This window comes from Triticum aestivum, chromosome 2D (assembly GCF_018294505.1).
Source record: "Triticum aestivum cultivar Chinese Spring chromosome 2D, IWGSC CS RefSeq v2.1, whole genome shotgun sequence".
NCBI lineage: Eukaryota > Viridiplantae > Streptophyta > Magnoliopsida > Poales > Poaceae > Triticum > Triticum aestivum.
Window position 1 is genome coordinate 547,045,416 of NC_057799.1, and position 23,582 is coordinate 547,068,997.

At 46.9% G+C, this 23,582-nt stretch overlaps 1 pseudogene; it reads right to left on the reverse strand.

Annotated features, from left to right (window-relative positions):
- Positions 1 to 4,723: 4,723 nt before the first annotated feature.
- Positions 4,724 to 5,697, reverse strand: LOC123049899 (vacuolar iron transporter homolog 5-like; annotated as a pseudogene).
- Between the last annotated feature and the right edge of the window lie 17,885 nt (positions 5,698 to 23,582).

A 23,582-nucleotide genomic window follows, 5' to 3' on the forward strand; every position in this document is an offset into this window, starting at 1 on the left:
ATGTGCATGTATTGTCCACACTAATGTTGTGGGTGCTTTCTTTCAGAAACCCGATGGGAATGTTCGTTGCTTCAAAAAAAAATTTAACACTGGTGGCCAGGATCAAGGCGGGTAGACATATACCGCATGAGAACGGTGTGATAGCTCCCAGGTGTCCCTACACCTCTTTGAATAGTAAATTCAAAAAAATATAAAACCCTGGGAGTTGAAAACCCACTCTCATAGCGCATCATGAATAATTCACAACACTCGACGATCTGGTATGCGAAGACCGCTAGGACAACACCACACAAAGGAGGTAGAGATAGCCTGCCGCAGCACGCTATCGAAGAAGTAGACACATGCAAGACATACTATGAAATAGGGTGCGAACTAGATAATCTTTGTACCTATGGAAACTTGCAGAGCAAGGGCCATGGAGAGTGGCGCAATGGCGGAGCATGGGCAAATTCTTGTAGAGGTGATGGGCTAGAGGGTGACCATCAAGATTTGAGCTAATTTTTATTGGTTATACAGACCATCCATTAAAAGTTAAAAATAAAATCTCCTAGGGCTAGGGACGGCCTCCCAGATTGGGCCTCACTAAGCAATAAGGGCAGCTCTAGCAGATGCGCAATATGTGGTCAGTCACTATAGTGACTTCTAGTATGTCGATCAACACACAAAATGATACTCTACAAAATCTGTCATATGTGCCGCGACCGCCATATATTATGGACCTCGCTCCATAAACGACCTCATAACCTTCAAATATGAAGGTTGTGGAAGCCACGCTCGTAGCTCGCTCCAAACCCAACTACCGGCACAGGAGGAAAGTTTCATCTTCTTCCTCCTCACGCTATATGCAGGATTTGAAGCAATGCAGGCAACCATGCACCAATAGAGAGGGGAGAACATGACCGTCAACCACCTGACAAATAAATGACACGGGAACATGACCGTCAGATTCTGGTGGGAGCTCGTCAGATAACTATCACCATCAACATCTTCTAGCTTGCTTGCTAGGCTATAAGGCGTGTGAGTAGGGCAAGAGGAGGCTTGTAAGTTGGCCGACATGAGGCGTGTGAGCAGCGAGATCGCATATCACCGGGAAAAGCGCCCCTTGATGGCCGCCCGCCACCTCCCCAACTGCCCATTTAATGGAGTGCACAGTGGCCTATACTGATGCTCCTCTCTCTCCCTTAACCATTCCTCCCTCGAGCGCCTCCCAATCCCCTCCCGCCCACCTCCAATCCACCACTTCATCGTCCATGGCATAGTGGAAGGAGCTCCCGGTCATCTTCAATTTTGGGGATGAAGAGGAGAAGCAGCCGGAACCATTGGTTCCCTTTTTGGACATGTATGACGTGGCAGTGGAGGAGTGGCGAAAGGGGGATGCGGAAAGGGAGCGGCGGATTGGGACCACGCATACGCCCTCGTCGCCGACACAAATGCATGGTCAGTGCGTCATGAGCATGTCGAGGTCCTTCTGAAACATCGAGGCCCACAAATTTTGCTGGTGACGCGTGGCCGTCCTTGGGCGAGGTCGTTGAGGCCAGTTTCTAGGCCATCGAGGCCCGCATGGCCGCATTCCTCACCCCCGGTGGGGAATCGAGACGCCGCAGTTGTCGATGTGGCCACAAGTAGCTTAGTGCTCGGTACATTATTAGTTTAATTAATTAGTTATTCTATGAACGTAAACCACGACGTGACTATTTTTTCGCTTCTGTTATAGGAATGAAATTGATGTTTTTGGATGTGTGCTATGAACCAAGTGTATTCTGAGTTGGAGATAATTGAGGAAGAATCTATGATCCAATGACAGACGCATCCTATTTTAATGGAATTTATGTAGATTGGTATTTGATGATTCTGAGTTTGTGCACACGTTACAAAGGCCTGCCAATATGATGTCTCTACTAGAGTTGTTCCAAGGTCCACCAGAAGAGAGATGTCACAGCTTCACCGTTGCAGAAAGCACGACAAGTAGTAGCAAGGCCGATACATGAGGCGGGTTGCTCGAGGGTTGAGGCACTTGTTCTTGGCCTGGGGGCTTGGTGGTGATGCGTGATCAGAGAACATAGAGGGGGGTAAGAGCTTCTACAGCCGTCGACACCTAATCCAGGCCCTCAAACACCCATGGACACGCCAGGGCGCGTCCGAGGGCAGTGACCGGCAGCCCTCAAATTTCGTTCTGTGCATCCGAATACCTTATACTTCAAACCTTAAATCCATACAAAGCATGCAAACGAGTAAAACTATGTGCTACGTAGATCAACTACAACCTACACTACCTACTCCTCCTCGAAGATGTCCACGATCTCCATGCCCGGCTTCAGGTACATGGGCGGTAGCCACAACTCCGGCTCCCGTGGCACCTCCGCGTTGGCCTCCGACCCAGTTCGACAAAAAGCGCGTCGATCTCCGCCCGTTCTTGCCGGATGAACCGCTGGTTGTCCTCGACATACGCCTCATCCTAGATGAACCCCAGGTTTGCAGTTTTCTCGTCATCTCCGTCGCTTGGGACCCCTCAAACTCCACCATGCCATCCTCCATGGCAAAGCCCGCAACCGGCTCTGGCTCCGCCGCGTCCTCATCCTTCTCCTCCATGGGCTCCGGCTACTACTCTGACTCTGGTTGTTGCTCCCCTCCTCCCTCTTCGGCCCTGGCGAATCCGAACACAGGCCCGCTGCGATATGGGCGGGACGCCTCGCACAGATCTGCTTGATTATCTAGAAACACCGCTCCGCCGTTCGCCTAGCATAGGTTGTCTTCTTCTGCTGGCCATGGCGGAGACTGGCGGCAAGAAAAGAGGGAGGCAGAGAGGGAAAGATGTGGATGGGTTCTGGCTGGCGGCACAGAGAGTGAGGAAGTGGGTGTGGCTAGGGCTGGGTGACGTCGTCCGGTTAAATAGCGGAACCTTGGCCCTCGGGCGGCGAGCTAGAGCAGCACCACGCAGAGTTTACACCCCCACCGGAGGAGACGCTTGCCGGACCGTTGGTTTTCCGGCCGATTACGCGTGGGACCAGATCGTCTGGCTGATGTAGTGGATGAGCCCGGGCGCGCATGGGACGCACATATCCTTTCCAGATTTGGGCTGGATATGAGGGGCGGCGGTCAGACCAGAAGTTTGAGGCGGTTTGAGGAGCCTGTCTGAGTCAATTTTTTTACCAAGCCTTCCGTCCGGGCGTTTGAGGTTGGTATGAGGCGCCCGACTGTAGATGCTTTAAGTGCGAACTTTTCGCCAATTGAGGATTGTACACGTGCCTATTTGCTCTTTGGCACGGAAATGTTGTGTCTCATCCTTTGAAACAATTCTCATACACGGAGTGGAATTAAAATCACCTAGTGCTATAGTACGATTTTAAACGTTTTCATTTGACGTTTGATTACTACTCTATTACACGGAAGAAAATAAGTAGGCCGCCGCCGTAGGTACAAGTACGTTTGGCTAGTGCTTTTTTTTGACCCTGTGACAGTAGAACAATTGTTGTACGGTACTTTCATTAATATAAAATTATGTACAAATGGACGTTGGCTAGTACTCCTTCTGTAAACTAATATAAGAGTGTTTAGAATATTATAGTGATCTAAAAGCTCTTATATTAGTTTACAAAGGGAGTACTATGTACTGTATTTTATTCGGAGAGCAATTTTGATGACGGACAAAGAGCTTTTCTAAGAAAGAAAGGGTGTCCTCGCGCAGCCGCCCAGAGCGTCTTTTTTCGCCGCCGTCCTCCGGCGGCTCCCCTCCACCGATGACCTGGTCATCGGTGGTGAGGATTGGCCGTCAGATCCACGCGTGTGGATAGTTTAGGTCAAAGTAGTTTAGTTTTTAGGTTGTTCATCGTCTTGGCTTCACCGGCAGCGATGACGGCGCTGAATAATGTCTCTTCAGATTCTACTCCGACGAGGCAATCGATCCTATTGTTTTGATGGATTTGGATTCCACTCTGTTCAAGCAAGGAAGGTGCAGCGGCGGTAGTATCCTCGTGATGGATCTGTGTCCCCGGGCTACGTCATCTCGAAGGCGTTTGCTCCAGCGTCAGCGCGGAGCTTGGGAGGTAGTCCAAAAGGGGATACATATTGTGGTCTGCATCAGCGGCATCTGGAAGATGGTGGATCATGGGCTGGATTCGTGGTACGTGCATGCCAGGTATAGTTTCCTCCTCCGACGTCTTAGTCATGTGGGGGTGCCAAATCCGGATTTCGACGGCGTGTTCAAGGTGTCGCCCTATGCTGATTCGTTCAACGGTAATGGTTTTGCCTTCGGCGACCATCTTCGAGGTCCACAAAGCTGCATATCAGTGATGGAGTCGCGTCGAACTCGGGTGTGGAGGTGATCCGTTTTTTTTTCCTTTGTTGGATGCTATGATGGTGCCAGAAGTAGGTGACGAAGCAGGTGACGGGCGTTGGTGTCAAACTTAGAGGTTTCTTCGGTCTTGTTTGTAATTTTAGTTTTTGACTAGCGTTCCTTCATGCAAAAATTATGGTTTTGCTTTTTTTCAGTTTCCCCAGGTCGGTATGTACGATCGCTTATATTAAATCCTTATCATATAATTATGACACGTATTAGGTATTACCACGAGAAAACCCCGAAGAAACTCTTCAAACTTTATTATTATTATTATTATTATTATTATTATTATTATTATTATTATTATTATTATTATTATTATTATTATTATTATTAGTTATGGATAGAGTACACTGCAGCGGTCAAAATAAGTGAGCTGTAGGTACAAGCACGGGGGCAGTGTATTTTATTCCGAGAAGACTATGGCGATGCCCGTACATGACGTACGTACGGGAGGACGGCGACTAATCTGACAGTCTCTCATACGCCGCTGGCCCGGAAGACCATCATGAACCCAAAGGTGACGGCCATAGCGGCCAGCCCTCCCACCACCACCCGCGCGCACAACCTCGCCACGGGGGCCCGCACGAGCACGGCGCCCACGCATCCGAACGCTGCCAGTGCCAACGTCGCCACGGCGACCACCACAGCGACCCGACGGAGAAAGCTAGCGCGGAGGCGGCCGCGGCTTGCGCCGGGCTGGGCAGCCCCTTCTCCTCATTGCCGCCGCGCTTGCCATCACGGTCCAGCTGCGCGATCTCCACGTCGCGCTGGGAGCAGACGGACACGTACTCTCCGATGGCCATGCTGCACGCCCCCGCCAGGAGGCCGGCGAACCCGGACACGACCATTGCGCGCGCGTCGGGCTTGATGGCGCTGACGTCGAGCATGAGGGAGGCCGTGGAGACAAGCCCGTCGTTGGCGCCCAGCACCGCCGCGCGCAGCCAGTTGGCGCGCCCGGCGAAGTCGATGGACGACTCGGAGTTGTCGACGTCGCCGCACATCACGGCCGGGTTCTCGGCGTCCGCCACCGTGGCCAGCTTGGTGTTGTTCACGGCCATGGCGTCCGGGAGCTTTTTTTTCGAACCCGGCTTCCCCTTTCCATTACTTATCATAACGGAAATACATTCTCAGGAACTGAAACTAGCAGGGCTAAGAGAAAGAGAAAAAGCGAGTTCGGGGCAACACCAGGAAACCCATTATCTGCGTCTGTCATCAGAAACAACAATCATGGGGCGAAAACCTGATGTCACCTAAACAGTACACTACGGACACCTACACATAATATCACAAATCTTACAGACGCCACCATCAAGCACCAGGCCACAACAACCACAAAATGACTCTCCACGTGAACTCCCAGAACACTCAGAATGAAGCAGCAGCGTGGCGAACACACGCTCCCCTGGCGTGTTTTTATAGTGAATTTGAGGAGCCATGAGGGTCGTGCCTTCTGTTCGTGTGTTGATGTGGGCATTGCCGGTCTTCGTTTCCACCCCTGGTGTTGGGATTTTTGGGATTTTCACCTTTCATGCCGCTATGGCTAGTGCGTACACGCCGCCACATCTTTTTCCTCTGGTATTGCGCGCCCGTGGCCACCACGCGCGCACACCTACATTAATCGATGCATTGTGCTTGCTGTGTGTACATCATATCTAAGGCGTTTACAATGACTAGCGATAATTTGGTCATTGGTTCCTTATACTTTAGTCAATTTTAGTTTTTAACTAGCGATAATTTGGTCGTTGGTTCCTTATACTTTCACACGATGGCCAAGCATCCTAATAGGACATCACGGACCTTTTGGTCCCTTCAAGGGTGTTGGGACGTGATTAAGCCGATTTGCAACCATTGGGCAGCTTGCTTGGAACAAGTACGCAATGCATCTCCAAGTGGCACCGTGGAATCCGACTATGTGAGTTCGTTTTCACGTCCTGAGTTGTGCATATCATTTTGCGTCATATGAAGTGATTGCATCATTTGACTTTGTTTAAATTGTGTAGGACAAAATTGCCCTACAAAGATAAAAAGACATGGAAGCTTCCGAAGGCAAAAAATTTAAGCTAGAGCATTGTTGGGATATGCTCAAAGGTTGCGAGAAGTGGAAGTTGATTGACAAAGAACCCCACCGAAGAGAGGTTCACTTACCAACATGGATGAAGATGAAGATGATGATGTCCCAAGAAACTTGAACAAGCCCGATGGAGACAAGAAGACAAAGGAGAAGATCAAAAGGAAACACGAAGCATCGAGCTTGCAGGACTAGATAGATGCCATGGTGCGTTTATTTGCGCGTGAACTACAAAACTATGCTTTTATTTGCGTGCAAACTACAAAATTATGCTTTTTTTTGCGTGCGAACTATGTTTTAGCATTTGAATTTGAACTCGTCTGTCGGAATCACTATCAAATTCGCTTATTGGGGTTTTTCAGTTTGCGGGTCGACCCGGCAGTGCCCGAGCAGACCCGGGGTAGCCGACCCATAAAAAAGCATCTTCTGCGAATATCCTTCTATACGGGCCCGTTTGTGGGATCTGACTCTGCGGCCGCCCGCGCCGGCCCGCAAAGCCGTTTTTCCGCAAACTGCAAACGCGTTTTGCGGGTCGGCGTATTACGGGGTCTGCTAGAGATGCTCTTAAAAAGAAACTCCTTTGTAGAGACTTTGAGATAATCTCTTCGCAGTAAATGTGGACTCTAGACTCGCTATATATTGATCTTTTTCTATCTTTCTTACGCATTATAGCCATTAAAAAATGCATGTGAAAGAAGGTCGGATTAACCAAAAAAAGGGATCTAAAAGTGGATCTGGCCTAAAGTTTCATGATATATCCCATCCAAGATTTTACCCATCCAATAGTAAAATCCAGTAATTAAATCAAAGCTGGCTTCCATAAAAATACATAATGGAAATGTGCATGTATTGTCCACACTAATGTTGTGGGTGGTTTGTTTCATGAAAACCGATGAGAATGTTCGTTGCTTCAAAAACAATTGACACTGGTGGCCAGGATCAGAGGCAGGCACACCTATTGCGCATCATGAGTAATCCACAACACTCGACAGCCTTGTATACGGAGGCAGCCAGGACAACACCATACAAAGGAGGTAGATATAGCCTCCCGCATCACGCTATCGAAGGAGTAGACACATGCTAGGCATACTATGAAATAGCGTGCCAACTGGATTATCATTGATGTACTTATGGGAATACAGAGGGCGAGGGCCAAGGAGAGAGGCGCAATGGCAGTGCATGGGCAAAATCTTGGAGGGATGATAGACTGTGAGCGACCGTCAAGATTTGGGCTGATTTTCACTTGTTATACATGTCATCCATTAAAGGTAGTCAAATAAAAGCACCTAGGGCTAGGGGGGCCTCCTAGATTCACTAGTGCAGAACCGGGCTATAGCACCGGTTCGTAAGGGCCTTTAGTGCCGGTTCTATAATCGGCACTAAAGGGTGGGGACTAAAGGTCCCCCTTTAGTACCGGTTATGCACGAACCGCCGCTAAAGGGCCACCACGTGGCACGAGCCAGCGCCCGGGGGCGGGGAGCACTTTAGTACCAGTTGGTAACACCAACCGGTACTAAAATGTTTGGGGGTTTTGGGTTCATGATTTCTTTTTCTTTAATTTTGTGTTTTCCATTTAATTCTTTTTCGTTTGTTGGTATTTTACGATACTACATATTGTACACGTTATGCATATATATAAATAGAATTTCTCGTAGAACCACCATTATTCACACATACACATGAATATATATATACAATTAGGTATATATATACAATTTCTCCTACATGTTGCGTTGGTGCCTTCGGAGCATGATGACAATTGGGAGTGGTTCATGGGGGCCGTAGCCGGTAATGGTATTCTCTTTTGGGATCTATGACCTGGTCGAGCAAAAATCCCGCTATTTCCTCTTGAAGTGCTCGTATGCGCTCCGTTGCTAGGAGCTGCTCCCGCACGTCTTTGAACTGTTAAGAAGGAGATCAATATGCATGTGTATTAGTTGTGTGACTAGATATCGATAATCATGTAAAAATTGTGAATAGTGTTCTGGCAAACGTACCCATTGCTCTCTATCAGATTTGCTCCTTTCAGACACCATCATACGAATGTTCTCGCAAACGTAGTATGCACACACTTCAGTCCCCGGCGCCTGCTTTAGGGCGTTTACGAGAATAGGATTTAATCAGATAATAATTAATCAAGCATGATCATTAATTAATGGTATTGAAAGAAGAATTAAAGAGATGGTAGCTAGCTAGCTACTACTACTTAATTACTTACCTTGGGTCGAAACCAAAACAGTTTTTGTCGCCATTTGCCTGGAGTCACCTTGATGAACTTTGCCCAAGCCCTGCCCGCCGGCAAAGAAAATGAATAAAGGGGTTATTAAATAGTTGATATCAGGAAATGAAGAACTAAATAGGCCGAGATATAGTTAATAATGATTGAAATTACCTGCCGACTATCCCCTTCAAGATGGTGAATTCACTTTCTTTTTTAAGTAGTGAGTCCAGTACTTCAACTGTTCCTTCTTCAACTTTAATGATTAACAAGATCCAGTGGTAACTGCATGCGCACATGTTTGCATGTCTTAATTAAGCGGGCATGTGCATAACACTAATCAACATCTAGCTAGCTAGTAAGCAAAAATAGAATTTGTAGTACAAGATAGTGTGACTCACAAGAAGTTGTAAGGAAGTAGTATATCTTCATTGGTATTGAGGCGCTTCAAGAACTCTAGCATTTTATTATCTACATCTGCTTTATACCAATCCAATTTCCATGTGTGTTCATTAATGGTATTTGGGTCAATGAACCCAATGCCATAGCGTCCAGCTTTTTTCATTTCATACATCTTCATCCTGCATAATACCACAGAAAAGAATATAGTGAGGATAATTACAGGTAATGATCGATCAAAATGAGCACTACAGCTAGCTTGAGACTTCAATTACAGAAAGAAATCACTTACAGACAATAGCAACTGCCGAGAGATTTGTCGAGTGCTTCTTGATTGAATAACTGAAATAGTTCTGAATACTCAACGGATAGAGCTAGCTTATGGAAGTAATTCTCTTCCTTGACGTTCACCATGAGGGACTCTCGATTGAAACTCTTGGTAATTTTCATGTACCAATCATGCAATTCATACATTCTCGCTGGGAGGTTCTTGACCTCCTCAGGCTTGACCAAAGGTTGGCCGCGGACATATTTCCATTTTATGTCCTCCTCTCTAAGCGGAGACATGGGCTCGATCTCGAGGAGTTGTCCAACAGTGATACCGAGAATTTTAGCCTGCCTTCTATGCTCGTCGGTTATTACCAGCTAACCGGCGCCGATACTCTCATGTGTTGGTACAACAAGCGGGGGGATCGATTGTGCCGCCTGTTCTCCCAGCTGGGGAACGGTTTCCCCGCATTCTTTGCCAGCTGCTTGGTCGAGCTCGAGCTCGACTCCTTTTGTAGTCGTGCTCGATGTGCCTTCCTAATTTGGCGCTCATAGTCTGAGTCAACAGGCTTGAGAGCTGGTGCTCTAGCCATACGAATAAAGTGGTCAATCTTTTCCTCAGACACTTTCTCCCTTGGCGGCGGTGCAGGTTTCGGTCCAAAATGGGCGTCCACTTGGGCCTTCACTATGGCTGCGTTTTGTTCCTCGGTCATGTCGTAAGGCCTCTGAGAAAGAGGAGTGAGGCTTGGACCATATTGATATCGCTTGCCTCTGCCTGTACCTCCTGTACTACCTCGACTCGTACCGCTACGCACCATAGCTGCGGCGGCTCTCTTCCGCGATTGCTGAGGCGGCGGAGACGGCTGACGTGGCTGAGTTGGAGCAGGAGGAGTGGCCTCACTAAAAAAAATACACTTCCGTGATGATACGTGTTTGTCACAGTAGGTCGCGTTTTTTGTCATGCATGTACATCCATGACGATTTTATGACAGAATCAAGATAGTCATACCTGTGCTGTCGTAGAAGTGTTCCATGACATTACCAAAATTATCATCACGGAAGTGTCCACTTCCATGACGATAAATCGCGCGTCACAGAAGTGCTTTCGTCAAGGGTGACCGACATGTGGCATCCACCGGAACGGAACGCCGTTAAGCTATTGGGTCGGGTTTTGTATCCGATAACCCGTTAACAGCCCCGACCAATGGGAAATTTCCACGTGTAAAATTCTTATTGGCCGGACGAAACACGTGTCAGCTCATCAGTGGGTCAGGTAGGCGCCTATGATATGTCGACACATGCCACGGCCCACCACTGGCCCATTTAGCTTACAAAGCCGGCCCGTTTGACTTGGTCAAAAGTTAACGGGCTGGCCCATGAAAAGCCTGTTAACGGTCTCTTCGCAAATAGCCCATTTTACGGCTCGTTAACTCACGGCCCGTTAGGCCCTAAAGGAAATCGGCCCAACAACGTCATGTGGGCCGTCGAATATAACACCAGCCCATTTCACTTTCGGCCCATGTATGGCCCACGACGTCTTTCGGCCCATATGAGGCCTTCGTATCTTTCGGCCCTTTACAGGCCCACGGTGACTCTAGCCCGTAATGAACAGTAATTTTCTTTATACTTGTTAACGGCCCGTGATTTACATGGGCCGTTTCCAGCCCGTGTTAGCTTTCGGCCTATTGACGGCCCATACGTTCTTGGGCTCCTTTTCGGCCCTCGATTACTTCCGGCCCGTTACTGGCCTGTTCCCCTAATGGGCCAAATTCGGCCCATGGCAAGAGTCGGCCCGCTACTGTCATGTTCCCCTAATGGGCCAAATTCGGCCCATGGCAAGAGTCGTCCCGTTACTGGCCTGTTACCCTAATGGGCCAAATTCGGCCCATGGCAAGAGTCGGCCCGTTTCTGGCCTGTTAACCCGTTGCACCGTTTCCAGCCCGTCCTATATTCTGGCCCATTAACGACCCGTTATGCCTGTGACAGAATTAAGCCTTTGCTGTCCTACGGCCTGTTAACGGCCTGTTACTGTGCTGGGCCGATACCAATTACGCCCGATTACGGCCCATGTAGACCCATTTATCCGACGGCCCGAGGCCCACCGATTACAGGCCCATTTATCGACGGCCCGTAGGAGACCCATGGATCCTACGGCCCATATATGGCCCATGGTAGTTGCGGCCACTAGCAAACCAGGGAAAAAGAAGACTAGGAAATAAATAAGGCCGAAACTAACGCTAGGCTATTAAGGCGATTGCACAGATTACATCCACTCGGCATCAAAGATCGCCACCAGTGCAAATATAGGGAACACCCTACACTATACAAAAATGGCTTGTTGTTTTCTTCAGCCGGTGGTTGCACGTTAAGAAGAAATTTTGTATCGCACCAAAAAAATTACAACTATATAATAAAAGGAAGGTTGGCATAAAACTTAACAGTCTAGCAGATAAATGCACCACCAGAAGTTCAGAAGCTCAGTTCATTTGACCTGACTGTTACGTTTTCATGCTGTATTGTCCGATGGAGCACCATAACCCTCGCCTTCATTTCCCCTAGGCTCCTGAACAACATAGCAAATGTCTGATAGTCTGGTTTCAAAACCATGCATATCTTGACGACATTGAGCAATGTTTCTCCTTGTTTCACAAAGGGTCTCTGTTAGGGAATGGACTTGTGTCTGGAGCGCAGATACAACATTGCTTTGAGCTTGCATATCTTGATCATGAGGCAGTTTGGATGATATTGCCTTAACAACCAACCCAGTATTACGCAGGAACGTGCTTTTGGCACTGTTAGTGGACAGGTACTGACCCACTGCAGCAAGAGCTGACATTGCGGTTATAGTTGCCTCGCCACCTTCAGAAGGTGGCGGTTCCACCATTTTTTCCATAGCTTGCTGAAAAGTTGAGGTTTTACATTAGTAGTACTAGAACAGAAGATATTAAGGAGGCAGCAAAACCAAACAAAATAGCTTTGGTCTATATACAGAACTTATTCTGGTGAACCCATGTAAAATATTAGTTGTATTTTATTGTAAAGTACATAATAAAACCAGGTTCCAAACATATGACCATGTACCATCGCTAATGTATTGTCTATTTCTTCACATTGTATTAAGGGCTAAGGATAAAGAGATGAAGTTTATAATACGGTAAGCATAGTATGACATCATTCATATCACAAAACAACTGAGAACAGACAAACAGGCAATTGTAACGTTGTGTGGGCAGGTCCAGCACGGAACTAGATTACGGGTCAAGATCAAATGAACATCACTCCTCTCTTTTAAACCTTGTAAGGTGCAATGATACGCTAAGACAATTGTGTATAAAATTGAAAAGAGTAATAGACATTGGCTGCAAACCATGCAGTTCAAGGCACAAGTCAGAGTAAGTAGTAGTTAAAAAGGCATGAGGATTAAGGACTTACAACAGCGGCTTTGACTAGTGTAGTCATGCCCTTCTTCTTGCTGGTGTGACAGTCCTTGAAGATTTCCACAACATTTGGTTCAGGTACTTTTTGGTCCTTGCGGGCTTTCCTCTGCATTTCGAACAAGTCAATATAGATCTGATAATATGGTACAGCGAAAAGAGTGAAACAGCAGCTAATTACAAGAGCCTCGCAGTGTGCAATATAGCTACGAGATCCTGTCGTCTGTTGGAATTTCACTTTCGTACGGTTGGCCTTGTTCTTTGAACAGTTCACCTACAAGAAGATAGATTTGTGTGGCACATGCGTAAATAGGACTTCAACATGTGATCTGATCACATATATATAATGTACCTGATACTTTGGATCAGACCAGTGTTTAACAAGGCCCCTCCAGTCTTCATCCGATATATTTTCCACTGGAGATGTTTGGGAAAGTTCACTGTTAGCCTTGCCTTCAAAGTGAGTTTTCCTCAAGTTATACCAATACTGTCGTAGAGAAGACTTGAAAACATGGGTGCAAGCTTGTCTGGTTACATCATCTTGGCTATCCAACTTGAACCTCATCTGTTGAAAATTATGGGAGTCTCATTATCAGCAACCTAGAAAGTATGGGACAGAGCAAGATGATATTACTAGTTTCCATACATAACCATACTTACAGATAAATGGTCGAGGAAGGTGTTGAACTGGGTTTCATCTTTGTCATTCCTGTACTGAATCCATGTTGGGAGGATACGTACATGACACCTAACGGCAACCGCTGCCTCTGATACTAACTTGGCTGACTCTGTAGCATCACGTGGCCTTTTTAAACCTGCCTCAAAACAGATCTCCATTCTTCCTCCTCTAGATTTAGTTAACCTATCGAGCATTATCCCTGATGTTTGTTTCCTCTTGCGCCTAGGTGCTAGTCCAACAACGAACATAGGAAGTATTAGTGTACATCAAACTGTGAGACTACATATAAAGAAGCATGCAACTGTAACTTGACTCCAGCAACTACCTTCTTGTTGTTGAAGCTCACAAGGTTCATCTGATATTGCCAACTCGTCTTGTGTCAAGAGTGCTTGGGAAGTAGTGCCAGGTGGCAAGGGAGCTTGGGAACGTGCTGCTAGTGTTGGGAATCGTAGCATAATTTTAAAAAATTTCCTACGCTCACCAAGATGCATCTATGGAGTCTACTAGCAACGAGGGGAAAGGAGTGGATCTACATACCCTTGTAGATCGCGAGCGGAAGCGTTCCAATGAACGTGGATGACGGAGTCGTACTCGCCGTGATCCAAATCACCGATGACCGAGTGCCGAACGGACGGCACCTCCGCGTTCAACACACGTACGGTGCAGCGACGTCTCCTCCTTCTTGATCCAGCAAGGGGGGAGGAGAGGTTGATGGAGATCCAACAGCACGACGGCGTGGTGGTGGATGTAGCGGGTCTCCGGCAGGGCTTCGCAAGCTTCTGCGAGAGAGAGAGAGAGAGAGGTGTTGCAGGGGAGGAGGGAGGCGCCCAAGGCTTAGATCTTGCTGCCCTCCCTTCCCCCCACTATATATAGGGCCAAGGGAGAGGGGGGGCGCAGCCTTGCCCCTTCCTCCAAGGAAGGGTGCGGCCAGGGGGGAGTCCTTCCCCCCCAAGGCACCTCGGAGGTGCCTTCCCCCTTTAGGACTCTCCCTTTTTTTTCTTATCTCTTGCGCATGGGCCTCTTGGGGCTGGTGCCCTTGGCCCATATAGGCCAAGGCGCACCCCTTACAGCCCATGTGGCCCCCCGGGGCTGGTGGACCCCCTTGGTGGACCCCCGGACCCCTTTCGGCACTCCCGGTACAATACCGATAAAGTGCGAAACCTTTCCGGCGACCAAAATAAGACTTCCCATATATAAATCTTTACCTCCGGACCATTCCGGAACCTCTCGTGACGTCCGGGATCTCATCCGGGACTCCGAACAACTTTCGGGTTTCCGCATACATATATCTCTACAACCCTAGCGTCACCGGACCTTAAGTGTGTAGACCCTACGGGTTCGGGAGACATGCAGACATGACCGAGACGCCTCTCCGGTCAATAACCAACAGCGGGATCTGGATACCCATGTTGGCTCCCACATGTTCCACGATGATATCATCGGATGAACCACGGTGTCGAGGATTCAATCAATCCGTATGCAATTCCCTTTGTCAATCGGTATGTTACTTGCCCGAGATTCGATCGTCGGTATCCCAATACCTTGTTCAATCTCGTTACCGGCAACTCTCTTTACTCGTACCGCAATGCATGATCCCGTGACTAACGCCTTAGTCACATTGAGCTCATTATGATGATGCATTACCGAGTGGGCCCAGAGATACCTCTCCGTTTACACGGAGTGACAAATCCCAGTCTCGATCCGTGCCAACCCAACAGACACTTTCGGAGATACCCGTAATGCACCTTTATAGTCACCCAGTTACGTTGTGACGTTTGGCACACCCAAAGCACTCCTACGGTATCCGGGAGTTGCACGATCTCATGGTCCAAGGAAAAGATACTTGACATTGGAAAAGCTCTAGCAAACGAAACTACACGATCTTTTATGCTATGCTTAGGATTGGGTCTTGTCCATCACATCATTCTCCTAATGATGTGATCCCGTTATCAATGACATCCTATGTCCATAGTCAGGAAACCATGACTATCTGTTGATCAACGAGCTAGTCAACTAGAGGCTTACTAGGGACAGGTTGTGGTCTATGTATTCACACATGTATTACGATTTCCGGACAATACAATTATAGCATGAATAAAAGACTATTATCATGAACACAGAAATATAATAATAACCATTTATTATTGCCTCTAGGGCATATTTCCAACATTTCGGTCCTCCGTGTTCCGAGGCCATGTCTGTACATGCTAGGCTCGTCAAGTCAACCTAAGTGTATTGCGTGTGTTCCGAGGCCATGTCTGTACATGCTAGGCTCGTCAACACCCGTTGTATTCGAACGTTAGAATCTATCACACCCGATCATCACGTGGTGCTTCGAAACAACGAACCTTCGCAACGGTGCACAGTTAGGGTGAACACTTTCTTGAAATTATTATAAGGGATCATCTTACTTACTACCGTCGTTCTAAGCAAATAAGATGCAAAAACATGATAAACATCACATGCAATCAAATAGTGACATGATATGGCCAATATCATCATGCTCCTTTGATCTCCATCTTCGGGGCACCATGATCATCTTCGTCACCGGCATGACACCATGATCTCCATCATCATGATCTCCATCATTGTGTCTTCATGAAGTCGTCACGCCAACGATTACTTCTACTTCTATGGCTAACTTGTTTAGCAACAAAGTAAAGTAATTTACATGGCGTTATTCAATGACACGCAGGTCATACAAAATAATAAAGACAACTCCTATGGCTCCTGCCGGTTGTCGTACTCATCGACATGCAAGTCGTGATTCCTATTACAAGAATATGATCAATCTCATACATCACATATATCATTCATCACATCTTCTGGCCATATCACATCACATAGCACTTGCTGCAAAAACAAGTTAGACGTCCTCTAATTGTTGTTGCAAGTTTTTACGTGGTTTGTAGGTTTCTAGCAAGAACGTTTCTTACCTACGTATGACCACAACGTGATTTGCCAATTTCTATTTACCCTTCATAAGGACCCTTTTCATCGAATCTGTTCCGACTAAAGTAGGAGAGACAGACACCCGCTAGCCACCTTATGCAACTAGTGCATGTCAGTCGGTGGAACCTGTCTCACGTAAGAGTACGTGTAAGGTCGGTCCGGGCCGCTTCATCCTACAATGCCGTCGAAACAAGAAAAGACTAGTAGCGGCAAGAAGAATTGGCAAACTCAACGCCCACAACTGCTTTGTGTTCTACTCGTGCATAGTAACTACGCATAGACCTGGCTCATGATGCCACTGTTGGGAATCGTAGCATAATTTAAAATTTTCCTACGCTCACCAAGATGCATCTATGGAGTCTACTAGCAACGAAGGGAAAGGAGTGGATCTACATACCCTTGTAGATCGCGAGCGGAAGCGTTCCAATGAACGTGGATGACGGAGTCGTACTCGCCGTGATCCAAATCACCGATGACCGTGTGCCGAACGGACGGCACCTCCGCGTTCAACACACGTACGGTGCAGCAACGTCTCCTCCTTCTTGATCCAGCAAGGGGAAAGGAGAGGTTGATGGAGATCCAACAGCACGACGGCGTGGTGGTGGATGTAGCGGCTCTCCGGCAGGGCTTCGCAAGAGAGAGAGAGGTGTTGCAGGGGAGGAGGGAGGCGCCCAAGGCTTAGATGTTGCTGCCCTCCCTTCCCCCCACTATATATAGGGCCAAGGGAGAGAGGGGGGCGCAGCCTTGCCCCTTCCTCCAAGGAAGGGTGCGGCCAGGGGGGAGTCCTTCCCCCCCAAGGCACCTCGGAGGTGCCTTCCCCTTTTAGGACTCTCCCTTTTTTCTTATCTCTTGCGCATGGGCCTCTTGGGGCTGGTGCCCTTGGCCCATATAGGCCAAGGCGCACCCCTTACAGCCCATGTGGCCCCCCGGGGCTGGTGGACCCCCTTGGTGGACCCCCGGACCCCTTTCGGCACTCCCGGTACAATACCGATAAAGTGTGAAACTTTTCCGGCGACCAAAATAAGACTTCCCATATATAAATATTTACCTCCGGACCATTCCGGAACCTCTCGTGACGTCCGGGATCTCATCCGGGACTCCGAACAACTTTCGGGTTTCCGCATACATATATCTCTACAACCCTAGCGTCACCGGACCTTAAGTGTGTAGACCCTACGGGTTCGGGAGACATGCAGACATGACCGAGACGCCTCTCCGGTCAATAACCAACAGCGGGATCTGGATACCCATGTTGGCTCCCACATGTTCCACGATGATATCATCGGATGAACCACGGTGTCGAGGATTCAATCAATCCGTATGCAATTCCCTTTGTCAAACGGTATGTTACTTGCCCGAGATTCGATCGTCGGTATCCCAATACCTTGTTCAATCTCGTTACCGGCAAGTCTCTTTACTCGTACCGCAATGCATGATCCCGTGACTAACGCCTTAGTCACATTGAGCTCATTATGATGATGCATTACCGAGTGGGCCCAGAGATACCTCTCCGTTTACACGGAGTGACAAATCCCAGTCTCGATCCGTGCCAACCCAACAGACACTTTCGAAGATACCCGTAATGCACCTTTATAGTCACCCAGTTACGTTGTGACGTTTGGCACACCCAAAGCACTCCTACGGTATCCAGGAGTTGCACGATCTCATGGTCTAAGGAAAAGATACTTGACATTGGAAAAGCTCTAGCAAACGAAACTACACGATCTTTTATGCTATGCTTAGGATTGGGTCTTGTCCATCACATCATTCTCCTAATGATGTGATCCCGTTATCAATGACATCCAATGTCCATAGTCAGGAAACCATGACTATCTGTTGATCAACGAGCTAGTCAACTAGAGGCTTACTAGGGACAGGTTGTGGTCTATGTATTCACACATGTATTACGATTTCCGGACAATACAATTATAGCATGAATAATAGACAATTACCATGAACAAAGAAATATAATAATAACCATTTATTATTGCCTCTAGGGCATATTTCCAACAGCTAGCTCAGTTGACGCACGAGTAAGTCATGCAGCTGGTAGTACTGTGGTAGGTGTTGCAAGAACTAGGGCTGTCTCTGCTTGTTTGGTGGAAGCTATTTGTTTCTGTTTGGCTTTTTTTGCAACTCGTGTAGCATGGGATGTCGTGTTTGTAGAATTTTCCGCTGGACTTCTTCTATTGCACCATCAGTACCAGCAGAATCTGCAGGATTCATCCGCTTCTCATTCCCTGCCATTCTGTGTTTCTTCCTCTTTCTCCGTGCCATGTTAAGTCAAGCCGACAAGAAAAACGAATAACAATTTAGTTCTTCAGAACAAATTGATGCGTGATGCAGACGAACTGAACTTTGATGTTAGACAACCACATGATAGGAGGATGTAATATGTATGAAAAACAGGACGGAAGAGATAACCAGAACTATAATGTGTAAACTAAGAAGAAGACATTTCACCAAATTAGAAGCAATGCAATGGAAGGTAGACACCATATGAAAGATGCTACAAATATCGCTCTGCCAAGTTAACAGTGTCTCATCATAAATGGCGTTTAAACAAATGTGAAGCAGTACAAGAAATAAATCATATGCAAGATGCAAACAACATCACACTACCATGTTAGAGGTCTCTCGTCATTAGTGCCATTGCATATTCACAGCATTGCATATTCACAGCTTATGATGTGTAAACTAAGGAGAAGGCATTTCAACAAATTAGAAGCAATGTAAGCTAGACACCATATGAAAGATGCAACGAATATCACTCTACCAAGTTAAAACTGTCTCGTCATAAGTGCCATTTCAACAAATTAGTAGTACAAGCTAGAAAAGAATGTGAGATGTAACCTATATCACACTCCGAAGTCAAACGTGTCTTATGATAAGTGATTGTTGCAGGTTACACAACAGTAGTAATTTGATGTAAGAACATGGTGTGATAGACAGATATTGTATGTTCTAGATACAGGAACACGTGTCTTATTCAAGTATAATGTGTAAAGTAAGCAGATGGAATTCAACAAAATTAGAAGCAATACAAGCTAGACATCACACATAACATGCAACCACATATAACAGTGCCAAGTTAGAGAGAGCACCGGTGATGCTGCACTAGGGGAGACGTGCTCATCATAAACACAGCTTTGTTGAGTGTCTATGCATGTGTTGTCTTGGAAATCATCTTGGGGGTGTGGAGGAGTAGAAACTGTAGAGGCCCTCCGTTCGGAAGGAGCACCTTTATCCGCTGCCTTGCTAACTTCCTTCCGCTTTATTGATTTTGAATTGTCAAGTAAAACCGACAAGAAAAAGCAATAAAATTCTCTCTTCAGAACTCATTCATGCATGATACTGACAATCACTACTTTGATGTAAGGCAAACACATGATACCGGGATGGAATATGTACGAAAAACAGGACGGCATGGCATGTTCAGAACTTTTTGTGTAAACTAAGCAGAAACCATTCCAGCAAATAAGAAGCAATGCAAGCTAGACACCACATGAAAGATGCAACCAATATGACTCTGCCAAGTTAAAAGCGTCCCATCATAAATGGAATTTCAACAAATTAGAAGCAGCGCATGCTATAAATCATATGAAAGATGCAACTAATATCGCACTGCATATACTAAAGGTGTCTCGTCATGTTGATTGATGCGGGATACAAAAAAACAATAGTTTTATGTAAGGACATGCTTAATAGACAGATGTACTATGTACTAAATACAGGAAGGCATGTCACATTAACAGGTATGATGTATAAGCTAAGCAGACTAGCACATGCAGTTTAACCAGATTGGAAGAATTACAATCTAGACACCATATGCAACATGCAACCACATATCACGCTGCCAAGTTAGAGCAAGCACCTGCGATGCTAGTGTAGGGAAAATGTTGTAATCAACTACAGAGCTATGTTCACTATCTTCATCTAGCATTTCTATTTCTTGAGAATCATGTCGGGAGGATGATGCTGCATTCTTTAAATGAGGAGTAGTCCCCTTGCCTGCCTGCCTCGTCATAAGTGATTGATGAGGGATACACAAGAACATTAGTTTGATGTAAGAACATGGTTAATACACAGATGTACTAGTATGTACCAAAAACAGAAAGGCATGTCATATTCAAAGGTATAATGTGTAAGCTAAGCAGATGCAATTTAACCAAATTGGAAGCAATACAAGCTAGACATCCGGCTGGAGTGGTGAGCATGATCATCAAGGACCTAAGAGCCTGGTGGGAGGCGGGCTGCTTCGCCACCATCGCAGCTTTTTAGTTGGCTTCCAGGTGATGCATATCTTTGCTGGGCTTGTCACTGGCTCGGCCAGTGCCCTGACTAGCTATTTGTCTTCTGGTGCTCACGGGATGGTGGTTCATGTAAAAAAAATATCTTTCCTTATCTTACCGACTTTGGCCTTTCGAATACAAGCTAGACACCATATGGAACATGCAACCACATATGACACCGCGAAGTTAAAGCAAGCACCTGGGATGGTGGTTCATTGCGAGCGAGGTCATCAACTCCAGAGCTACGTTTACCATCTCCATTTGCTGACACTTCACCCTTTATAGCGCTGTAATGTGTCTTGCCTAACCGCACACAAAGCTGGAGCGACTTCTCTCTTTTCTTTTTGGCTTCTCTCATGGCAGCAGAGTCTGAAATACCCTTGCATAAAAAACAATAGTGAGAGTAAGGGTGAAGTGTGTGCAGAACTAGTGCACTGTAAAAGTAGCAGATAGCAGGTGGCTGAAAAATAATGATAGGAGACATATGATAGCTCTACAACATTGCATGGCAAACAAAATTAGATTCTACTCCATATGATTTTGTAATATATGAGCACAGGAAATGCAGGTACTCCTCCAGCACACCACCACATGTGGTCATATCTAAGATAACAGTCGACTGAAAATAAATAGGTCAGTCAATTTTTTTAATGAACCGTCCGATCTATAAGGAACGGGCAGATGGCCTTCGTCTACCTCCCGCCAGTCACTGTTGACGATCTTTCTCGAACCGCCAGCGACCACTGGCCCAGACCCCTGCCTCCACCGCCCCGCCCTCCCATCGACCTCACACCACCGCCGTGCTTGGCAGCGCCCCCAGGCCATCCCTTTAATCCCGGTCGACCTCCAGATCGGGCGCTAGTAGCTCTAGGCCGCACACGCCCCTAAGATAAACACCAAGGCGCTGCTTCCCCGGTGTAACAGGCGCAGGGAATGCTTCCGTTAATTGGGAATCAACTGGCCAGAAATTGAAATTCAGGGGGGCGACGGACCTCTAGCTAAGGTGAAATAGTATATGAGGAGAAACCTTGTGCATCGCGAGTTACTAGGAACATCTAGTATCAACAAGAAGCGGTCAACTAGTGTCTTCTGTGGGATGAATACCGTGCAAGCAGAGACGTAAGATTTGCACGAATAAGGGAAGAGGAGTACCTTTTTCGGTTGCCGGTGTGGTCACCTCCACACTTCGCGCCGATCTTCTTCTTTTTACCGGGGAAACCGATGTTCTGGAGGGTGCGGTCTTGGACGAACCCATGGCCAAATTGTTGACTATGTTGCCGTGGCCGTATGTCGGCGGAGGGGAAGCAGATCCGAGGCGGCGAAGGACGGCGTAGCAGGAACAGCTCCGGTGCGGTAGAGGGTGGTGAAGTTGGAGCGGCAGCGGTGAGGCGCAGGACGGCGTGGTTGAACTGGCTCAGGTACGGACGGCTCGGCCTCGACTTCAACTACTAGCCGTGGAGGGCGTTGCGGTTGAGGTTGCGGTGGACGACGACGTCGGGGTATCGGCTCCGGCGTGATGGAGGAGGGCGGCGGTTGATGGGTGGGATGGGGTGGCGGACGGAGGACGCCGGGGTTTCGCGGCTGGTGGAGAGGTAGTTTTGGCGCCCACAGAGTACGAATGGGGAATCGGACGGGTGGGGGGAACCATGTTTCGGTCTGGGACGCGCTTGTTTTTGGCTTTTTTGAACAGAACATGGGACGCGCTTGTTTGAAATTTGGGGAAAGTACAAACTTTGCCCCCCTCTTAAATTTCGGACCTACTGCGGGTCGGGGGTAGGATGGTAATCCCAGGTGTCCCAAATAGTGGGCGGGAGCGATTTCGGCCACGTGCATGTGTGCTTAGGCGGCCATTGTGTATGAATGTTTTTCGGATGCGGTTGTGTGGCGTCTAGATGAAGCTACAAACCTACCCCGGTTTAGACCTTTGGACGTCGGGCCGGTAGGTTTCACGGGTCGGAGTTATTAGAAAAGTAATTTCCTTGTACTACCAAACATTGGTCTCACGCGGTTTCGGGCGAGTAGAGGCTCTTTTGGCGCTTCGTTCGAAATTTTGAAACACAAGCATTCACGTTTAGAGTACTCTTGAACTATGAGGATTGACCTAAATAGACAACATTATATTTGACCTTGTATGTTTGAAAACCTCATTAAATTATCCGGTTCTTTTTGAAATTTTGACACTTGAAAATCCTATAACTACGATTATTTTGGAATGGAGGAGCTAAATTTGAATCTATTTTGTGCACGACTACATATGCTATTATGTACAAAATCAGAGCAAAGATTGGTGCCCCCATAATTTAGGTATGATTTACAAATGCCATGATATCAAATTCAGATAATTCAATGGACTTCATGTTGAATTCGATTTTTTTAAACCACCTTAAGTTGAATTCAAATCTATGCTAGTTCATAGGTAGCTATTTATAATGTCCATTGTGTAACTTTCGTATGTATAATGTGCTTTACACACACAACATGAACTATACTCACGTTTATGTTCGATTGCTAAAGCGATGCATTGTCTGGAGTTCAAAATACTAACTACATGGATCAATTGTGTCGAATAATAATATAGACATGCTCAAATTTGATAGAATCTAGATGTCTGATGGATCAATGACCACTCCTTACGTGAATTGCAAATATCATGATCCCATCCTAATATTTGGATACAAGTTATATCTTTAATCAATGTGTAGAGCAGTCTTTTACGTGTAGTTTCACTCTCCATCGGTGGTCTCTCACACATGCTCACACTCTCTCTCCCGAGGTGTCTTTCTCGCACACATGCTCTAGATATAACCCTCCCTCCCTCTTGTAACCATTTACAACTATTTTCACTAACCTTTATCACAAGCACTCGTCCTCTTGCAAACATACACACACACAATCCTCATCAACCCTTTCTATATACATGGACCTGCCTACATG